This window comes from Diceros bicornis, assembly GCF_020826845.1.
Source record: "Diceros bicornis minor isolate mBicDic1 chromosome 12 unlocalized genomic scaffold, mDicBic1.mat.cur SUPER_12_unloc_1, whole genome shotgun sequence".
Classification (NCBI taxonomy): Eukaryota; Metazoa; Chordata; class Mammalia; order Perissodactyla; family Rhinocerotidae; genus Diceros; species Diceros bicornis.
This window is the reverse complement of record NW_026690864.1, coordinates 1,253,456-1,263,331: the sequence shown is the minus strand read 5'-3', so window position 1 is coordinate 1,263,331 and position 9,876 is coordinate 1,253,456. Positions and strand designations below refer to the sequence as shown.

General features: G+C 40.0%; 1 long non-coding RNA gene across 2 annotated transcripts in view; it reads left to right on the top strand.

Annotated features, from left to right (window-relative positions):
* The first annotated feature begins 3,644 nt into the window (after window positions 1–3,644).
* Window positions 3,645–9,876, top strand: part of LOC131401619 (uncharacterized) — a 37,874-nt gene continuing 31,642 nt past the window's right edge. The window contains exon 1 of one of the 2 annotated variants that reach the window (XR_009217801.1): window positions 3,645–3,705. This is a non-coding gene — a long non-coding RNA (uncharacterized LOC131401619). The remainder of the gene's footprint in view (window positions 3,706–9,876) is intronic. The other variant, XR_009217800.1, reaches the window with a different exon arrangement.

The following is a 9,876-nucleotide window of genomic DNA, read 5'->3' as shown; positions in this document are numbered from 1 at the left end:
CTCCATACCGTTTTCCCTAGAGGCTGCACAAATTTGCATTCCCACCAGCTGTGTATGAGGGTTCCTGTTTCTCTACATCCTCTCCAACATTTGTTGTTTTTTGTCTTGGTGATTAGACAGAGTTTTTTGAAATGCCTAAAACCAGTAAGTTTCACAGTCTTTGCCAAGGGGCTTTGAGTGTGTCTTCGGGCACACCTTCAGCCCTCATCCAGGCAGTTTACAATTCCACTTTGACCTTTACTAAGTGCTTGCACAGAGCCTCAGAGTAAGCCTGAGGTGAGAGCTTAGGCCCTTCTCAGGACTTTTCCTGAGCATGCCCAAGGCCTGAGCGTGCAGGTGGCCATCTGGATTTCCAGGAGTGTGTTGGAGCTTTTCAAAGCCCCCTATGGACATCTTGTTAACCAGCTTTTCCTTTTAAGGTTTTTGGTTAGCCTGTTGTTTGCCCAACTCTTATCTACTGCCCAGCTTTTATATACAGCCTTGATGTTAAACAATTGTCTCTGATTTTTTTTTTTTTTTTTTTTTTGTGAGGGAGATCAGCCCTGAGCTAACATCTGATGCCAATCCTCCTCTTTTTTCTGAGGAAGACTGGCCCTGAGCTAACATCCGTGCTCATCTTCCTCCACTTTATATGGGACGCCGCCACAGCATGGCTCGACAAGCAGTGCGTCGGTGCATGCTGGGGATCCGAACCGGCGAACCCCGGGCTGCCGCAGCAGAGTGTGTGCACTTAACCGCCTGCGCCACTGGGCCGGCCCCTGTCTCTGATTATTTTTGACAAATACCCCCAAGGAGAAGGCTTTTTGCACTGTGTGAGCTCCAAGTCAAGTCAAAAAAAGACAGTCTTGTGAGTGTAGCCTTCCAGGAAACCACCAGATAAGTCACGTAATGACAGTTCTCTGAGAATGGGGCGTTGAAGGAATTCCATCTCTTTTCCACTCCTTCCAGTAGCTGTTAGACTGCTGGGTTACAGGCTGTGGATTTTCAAAGTTACCGCAGACCTGAAGAGTGGGAAATGAGAATAGGACAAGATAAAGCACCATAAAGTGTACTGTTCCTACCAAGATTCAGTTGTTTTTCTTGAGTAAATGCTCCCCTGATTGCTGCAAGCCTGTGGTTAATCTCCGGAATTCTAAGTTATTTTCCAGTGTCGAAGATGTTTTCCAGTGTCACTGTTTCTTTTATGAAACATAGAATTTTGAGAGGTTCTTATTCTACCATTTTCTCTGACATCTCTGTTCATTTGTTTTTAACATCAAAGTTGTTTCTTTTATTTTTTGGAATAGAAGAGATGGTATATTTGAAGAGAAGCAACACCTGATTCTGTTTCAGCTGTGTTTATGGCATTTTCTGTCTGAACATTTGGGCCTCAGTTTTTCCATATGCAGAAAAGGGGTGCAAATACGTCTCCCCATCTATTCTGTAGGGCTCTGTGAACTAAATGCTACTGTATATGTGGAGATGCTTTGGTCTCTTTGGAAGAAAAGCACTTAAATTCCTCAAGGCTTCAGGGTTGTTACTTCCAGTTCTGCTTCCCACTGTGCGTCCTTGATCAAGCCACTGAACCAATTGCTTCTGTTTCTTTTTCCACCTCTCCCCTCCCCTCTCTCTTTTCAAGGAAGAGACAATGTTCATTCTCCTGATAGACATGCCAGTAAATTTAAATTGCTTTAAATGTATTTAAAATTATTTGAAGATGTTCAGGAAAAACTGTTGTTGTTATTTGAGGTTGACTAGAAATTATGGCTGTTTGCACATATGCAGAATATTATAATGCAATCTTGAATGTGATTATTGGAGGGTTTTTTATATCACACATAATACCAGAAATAGAGTTTTGAAACCTCTGGTAGTCCTTTGTATGCATCTCTTTCTCTCCCTCTCCCTTTTTTTTTTTTCATCAGGTACCTTCCTAGCTCCATCAAATCTGAGCATCTCTGAGGAAAGTGGCTAGAACTCACAGCTTTTTTTTTTTTGCTTGTGCTAAAATGTACATAACATAAAATTTACCATTTTAACCACATTTAAGTGTACAATTCAGTGGTGTTAAGTACATTCACATAGTTGTGCAATGTATGCATTTCTTTTTGAAAAATATAGATTCCATAGTTCCTTGACAATATTTGCTTTGTGAACCAACACTGTTTTTAAAATTAAAGAGTATGGACTATACCAGTTTTTTGCTCATTCATTTTGTAGGAAGCTATGAGTTTCATAAACATAGTAGCTGTTGATTTCAATGGTGATGCTTCCTTTACCTCATTTCATTTCTGAAAACAACCTAAACAACCTAATTGTTCATACACAATACATTTAACTCACGTCTCTTTTGGTGCTGCAGGTTGCAATGCAGGCAGGGATTAACTTGGGGACAGCTGTATCAAGAGGATTGTATCAACCAGCAACAATCTTTATGGGCCGCCAAATGTCAGCCATCTCAAGCGCTGGAGATGTTAGTACAGAGCAGAAATCTCCCCAACCCACGAAGAACTTCAGAACAATTCCTGACCCACGTTCACAGCAACAGACAGCCCAGAGCAGTGATGTGACAGACAGCTATGTAGTCTGCACTAATAGTGGCACACAGTGCTTAAATAAGTCTGACAAAATAGATGGAAGGACATCTCTTCAGATTGGTGAGAAAACGCCAGTCACAGCCAGCCCATTGTCTGAGGAGGAACAGACTCATTGCTTGGAGATAGGAAGCAACTCACGTCACGGCAAGAGTAATTTATCTGAAAGCAAAAAGTCTGCTGAACTCCATTCCCTGTTACGGGAAAGATTACGTCCAGGGAGCAGAACCACTGATTTAAAGTGTGACAGTTCCAGCAGATCAGGGGCATCAGAGGGAGAAATACTGACACGGGAACATATTAAAGTCAAGGAAGACAGTGCCAGACTACCAGTCGCTCCGATATCAGTCTCAGAATACTGTGCATCTGAAAGTAAGTGTTCTCAAGAGAAGCATTCTGCTCAGGAAGGTTTCTCAGGTGGGGTGAGAGGCTGAGATTGTTTGCTGATTTTTGTTGGTATTTAGTTTTTCTGGGTGGTAGTGGTCTTATGTAAGAACAAAGTGTACTCTCTAATTTTATCTTTTGTCAAAAAACAAAGTACAGTGGTGACTTTGCCAACAAATTCCATTCTAATGAATTCTTAAATATGTATGTGGAAATATTCTTACAAGCGAATTCTCTGATTTTTAAACTCATTGTTATATTTTTAATATATTTAATAAAATATTTTTAATGAGTTTTTAAATACTGTAATTAATCATGGATTGTTTCTACATGTTTTAACTGATGAATAATCCCACTCCGTGAGGTGGAACGTCTTACCTCGCTTCTCCCTGCACTTAGTGATCAGTAGTCTCTTCATATCCCCTCTTCCAGATCATCCTCCTCACGGGGACCCCGAGGCACAGAAGCCCTTCAGGAAAATGCAGCAACAGCAGGAAGAGGAAAGTCTGAGCAGCATCAGTGACCTCACAGTTGCCGTAAGTGAAGATGATCTGATTTTAGAGAGTCCAGAACCACAGCCAAATCCGAGTGACAAGATGGAGGGAGAAGATGGAATAGAGGCCTGAAAATTAATCCACTCTGAGCAAGAAAGAGGTGCCCTATCCACCGAAAAACATAATTGTATTTTGCGAACTCTAAGCCCTCCTGATTCAAAAAAGGAATCCTCCACTAACTCACCAACAAGAGAGTAAGCCATTGAATTTTTTTTTACTATTCTATAAATAATTATAGACCTTTTTAGAGATCATTCCACTGGGAATGTATTGTCGAACACTCAGTCATGAATGTATAAGTTCCTTACTCATAAATAATCTGTTAGCAAAGGTCTAATTTGCTTTCTTTTCTTTTTTTATAAAATAGCTTTAAAAGTCTGAATATCATTGAAATCATGGTGATTTGCAGTTTATAATTATATCCAAACAATCCCTGGTTAATTCATAAGTCATTCCCCCCACCCCTACCCTCCAGCCTTTTAAGAAAACAAATCATTTTGAAGTTGTGGTAACACAGAAGGTGACAAACGGTTAAACTTACTAGGAATTCAGCTTTAGAGGCTAGGAACTTTGTATCTAATTAATTTGCTTAATCCTAATATCCCTTGCCATGGTGTCATTTTTGTCATACGATTAAATATGAGTTAATAAGTTCTTCTAAGTGTATATCTAAGACAGCTTTCCTTTTCTGAATGTAAATATGAGGACACTGGAATCTTTAATGTTAAATAGGAACAACATCAGTGTTATACATTTTGAGCACTTATTATAATATCCAACTCATGAAAGCTCATGTATAATTTTTTATTATTGATTGGAGGTACTAGGTGGAATTGTGTAGAAAACATGGAAACTGTTGAAAACCAATTCTGCAATGAAAAATAGCTCTAATAGCATCAAATCTCTTTTAGGAGTGGAAGGAACCTACGTAACAAACTAAGGTAGATCTCGCCTTTTAAAAATGAGGAAATCAAGGCTAGGGGCATAGGAATGACACGGAGGCCGTTGGGGCAGACCTTCCATACAGCCTGCCTCCCCAACCCACATGCCACCACTAGAATTTTCTGTTACACTGTGATGCCGTCACTCTTTCGCTCCAACAGTCCCAGCAACAGTGAAAAGCCAAGTGGGCATCCTTGTATATGAGGGGATATGTTCTCTTTTAGAGCAGCGTTGCACCTTTAATGTATTGCCTCTTACCATTCATTATCTACTTATGGTGAAAATTTTAATTTATAGTCTGATTGACTTTAAAGTGATGTTCAAGAAATATTTATTAATAGCACATCCAAGTACAAAGTACTTGTACTGTGGATGGAAGAACCAACATGGTTCTTGTCATTGGGAAATTTGATTTATTAGAGTGGCAAGCCAAATGGATTTTTTTGTGCGTGTGTGAGGAAGATCGGCCCTGAGGTAACATCTGCCAATCCTCCTCTTTTTGCTGAGGAAGACTGGCCCTGGGCTAACATCCATGGCCATCTTCCTCCACTTTATATGGGACGCCGCCACAGCATGGCTTGACAAGTGGTGCGTCAGTGCGCGCCCGGGATCCAAAGCAGCGAACCCTGGGCCGCCGCAGCGGAGCGCACGCACTTAACCGCTTGTGCCCCCGGGCTGGCCCCCCATTGGATTTTTCTAGTAGGAATACTTCTCTCGTCAGAGAGGTACAGGTATTATATACTACATCATCAGAAACTTTATTACTAGAGATAGAATGTATCTGTTTTGGGTTTCGTATTTGTAGGCTTCTTTTTATAGCAATTCATTGGACAAGTAAGTAGTTTGGTGGATTAACTGGGGGACTAGCGTACTTACCCAGGACTCAGGCTTTTTCTGAGATGAAAAAAGTTGGGTATGTGTATAGAATTAAGAATGTTCTCTCTCTCCTTCTCCTATATGACTGACTTTTTCCTATGATCTTAAAGCCAAGTTCCTCAGAATTTTGGGATATAGTTTTCCAAAATTTGTTAGAAAATATGGGCATTTGGGGAATTTTTGAATAGTTTGTCCTAATGGAATGGTCCCAGAATGAAAGGTCAGTCAGCAATGGTTGTTTTCTGTCTGTTACCAAATTTGAGCCCTTTGATTTTCTGTGGTAAAAGTACTACCCAGGGGCCGGCCCTGTGGCTTAGCGGTTAAGTGCGCGCGCTCCGCTGCTGGCGGCCCAGGTTCGGATCCCAGGCGCACACTGACGCACCGCTTCTCGGGCCATGCTGAGGCCGTGTCCCACGTACAGCAACTAGAAGGATTTGCATCTATGACATACAGCTATCTACTGGGGCTTTGGGGGAAAAAATAAATAAATAAATAAACAAACAAACAAAAAAAGTACTACCCAGGAATAGGTTGAAGGTGGTTTAAATGATCCTGGTTAACCTGCTGACATCCTCACCGCTTTTGAGGCGCTGCGTTCTCTTATTTCCTCTTTAGCATGAGCTCTTCTCCTTGCTCTGAGGGTTAATTATTCATCTGAGACTATAGTGTCATATTTACAGAGCTAATACTATGACCTCAAAGGTTCATTATCTCAGTTTACTTTAGGGTCTGTTGGGGGCCTGGAGAAAAGTCACTTGAATGAATTTTAGTTAACAAAGATCGAGAGATGGGACAAAGGAAGACACATAGAAGGATCTGAACAGGAAAGCGGAACCTCTGATTTGATGAGAATGATGATAGATACTATGTTTGAGCACATCTATGTGCCAGCTGAGTTGCTGACCTTGAACATAAAACTTGGTCTTAAGCTTCCTGGCAGTGAAAGGAAAATAGATGTGCAGTATGCAGTGTAGTTTCCATCTGAGGAGAAAAGTGAAATCAAGGGTGACTTTTGGTGGTGTTTTCTCTTGTTTTTTGTTTGTTTTATTTAAAAAAACTTTTTAACAGCTTTATTGAGATATAATTCACGTACCATACAATCCACCCATTTAAAGTGTATAATTCAAGAGTTTTTGGCATATTATATTATTAATATTTAAATGCTGTGTTAAAATGTATATAACATAAAATTTGCCATTTTTAAGTGTACAATTTAGTGACGTTAATTATGTTCATGATATTGTACAACCATCACCACTACCTATTTCCAAAACTTTTTTGTCCCCCTTATATATTTGTCCTTTTGGTCTATTTCAATTCACATAACATTTTCAAGATTCATCCATGTTGTAGCAGGTATCAGAACTTCATTCCTTTTTAGGCTAAATAATATTCCAGTGTATGGATATACCACATTTTGTTTATCCATTCATCTGTTGATGGACATATGGATTGCTTCTCTGTTTAAAAGCCAAGCATCTTTGAGAAGGTTCATGACCCACCCCCATGGATATTTCCAGATAATTGAAGACCAGCTTGTGCTTCCTGCACAGTTCCCTCATTGCAAGCTATAATTCACATTTCTCACAAGGAAGCATATTAGAATGAAGCTGAGTAAAAGCAATGTTGTTAAAAAGGAGGACCTTGAATCTCATTCTTAAAGAGTAGTTTGCTGCAAACATTGGTACAAAGCTCCATGACCTAAAACACCAGACATTTATTATTTTTCAGGTGCCAGGTGGTTGGCCCAGTGTCATTTGGGGCTACAAGAATTATTTGGCCAGGTGTCCCTCATCGTCCAGTAGAGTAGTCCAACCTCAGTCACCTGGTGGGGGTAGCAGGGTTCCCAGCACAGCAAGAGGGCAAGCCCCAGTGCACAAATGCTTTAAAGTGTCTGCTTGTGTCAGGTTTGCTCATGTCCCATTAGTTAAAGAAAGTCACAGGACCCAGCCTAGAGTCAAGAGGTGAAAAAATATAATCCACCTCTTGATGGGATGAGTGGCAAAGTCACATTGCAAATGATTGCACACAGGAATGGGAAGATTATGGTTGTTTTTTGCAATCCACCACAGTACTTGAGGACAAATTCAAATGAAGATAACCTCAGTGTGAGTCAAAAGGGTCAGGAAAGGTTTTATCCCGGTGTTGATGCAGCATCTTGAAGGCTGTAAAGGCTTGAATAAGGAGCAGGGAAAGGGGTGAATGAGCTCTGGAGGAAGAGTGCAAGAAGGAATGCAGATACAGAGAACACAAAGGGCATGGGAGGGCAGAGCAAAGCGTGTGACTAAGGGCTCATTGAGCAGGGCTTGTTGGAGTAAAGGTTTAAAATGTTGCCTGGGTCATGTTTGAGAAAGACCTTGAATATCAGGGTAAAGAATTTAAAGTTCCTTCTCTGTGTTTTCCAGAACTATTGAAGGTTATTTTAAGAGAAGAGTGGTATGGTGAGTAACTTGATTTAGGAGAATTAATCTGACATCATTAGTTTCATCAGGATTAATTGTATACACTGGTGGGCAGAATTCTGAGATGGCCCCTGAGGTTCCTGCCCCCTGATGTACACTCTGTATAATCCCCTCACTTTGCGTGTGGGCAGGACTGTGAGTTTGAAGGATTTCCTTTCTGTGATTAGGCTATGTTATGTGACAGAGATGAAGAATTTTGCAAACATAATGAAAGTCCCCAAATCAGTTGACTTTGAGGTAATCAAAAAGGAATTGTTAGGAGTGGGCCAGACCTAAACAGATCAACCTTTAAAAGGGACTGGGCACTTACTGAAATCAGGTTCAAAGCAGCTGAGATAGTCTCCTGTTCACCTGAAGAAGCAAACTTGCCATCTTGTGATGAAGGCCACATGGCAGACGATGGTATGTGCCCTGTGGGAGCTGAGGGCCTCAGTCCTGTAGCCACGAGGACTTGAATTCTGCCAACAACCAGTGAACTTGGAAGAGGACCCTGAGCTTTAAATGAGATTGCCTATGAGGAGATGATGAAGATTAAATGAGATCATAAGGGTGAACCGTTATCCAATAGGGCTGATCTCTTAAAAGAAGAGGAAGAGACACCAGAGCTTTCTTTCTCTGCCATGTGAGGACACAGTGAGAGGTAGCCATCTGCAAGTCTCACTAGGAACCAAATCAGCTGACACCTTGATCTTGGACTTCCCTGCCTCTAGAATTGCAAAAAATAAATTTTTGTTGTCTAAATCACCCAATTTGTGATATTTTGTTATGGCAACCTGAGCAGACTAATAAACCTGGCTAGAGGTTTATCCACTTTGTTGGGTTTTTCCCCAAAGAACCAGCTTTTTGTTTTTTGATTTTCTTTATTGTTTGCCTATTTTCAATTTCATTTATTTCTGCTCTAAGTTTTATTACTTCTTTTCTTCTGCTCACTTTGAATTTAATTTCCTCTTCTCTTTTCTAGTTTCCTAAGGTGGGAGCTTAGATTATTGACTTTTAGAGCTTTCTTCTTTTCTACTGTGTGCATTCAGTGCTATAAATTTCCCTGTAAGCACTGCTTTCACTGCGTCCCACAAATTTTGATAAGTTGTATTTTCATTTTCATTCAGTTCAAAATATTTTTAAATTTCTTTTGAGACTTCCTCTTTTACCCATGTGTTTAGGAGTGTGTTGTTTAATCCCCAAATATTTTGAGATTTCCTAGCTATATTTCTGTTATTGATCTCAGTTTAATTCTGTTGTGGTCTGAGAACATACTTTCTATGACTTCTGTTCTTGTAACTTTGTTGAGGTGTGTTTTATGGCCCAGAATGTGGTTTGTCTTAGCAAACGTTCCATGTGACCATGTGTATTTTGCCGTTGTTGGATGAAGTATCTTATAAATGTCGATTAGATCCAATTTAATGGTGCTATTCAGTTGAGCTATATCCTTGCTGCTTTTTACCTGCTGGATATGTTAGTCACCGACAGAGGTGACTAAATAGTCAACTATAATAGTGGCTTTATCTATTTCTCCTTGCAGTTCTATCACTTTTTGCCTGTGTATTTCAATGCTCTGTTGTTAGGTGCATACACTTTAAGGATTTTTGTGATATTCCTAGGTGTAGATTTTTTGGGTAATTATCCTACTTGGTGTTCTCTGAGCTTCCTGGATCTGTAGTTTGGTGGTATATGTTGTTAACTTTGGAAAATTCTTAGCCATTACTACTTCAAATATTCCTTCTGCTCCTTTCTCTCTTTCTCCTCCTTCCGGTATTCCCATTACTTGTATGTTAGACCCTTTGTAATTATCCTACAATTCTTGGATGTTCTGTCCCATTTTGTTTTCATTCTTCCTTCTCTTTGCATTTCAGTTTGGGAAATTTGTACTGACATATCCTCAAGCTCACTGATTCTTTCCTCAGCTATGTCCAGTGTATTGGTGAGCCCCTCATAGATGGTCTGTTTTGAGTTTGATGTTTAGTTTTTTGGTTTTGAAATTATGTAGACCATTTAAAATTAATTATTTTTTATAAACCCCTGTATTAAAGAACCAAACTGTTCTCTCTTCTAGTTATAGTACTTTAGTTGAAAATCTCATTCTATAAT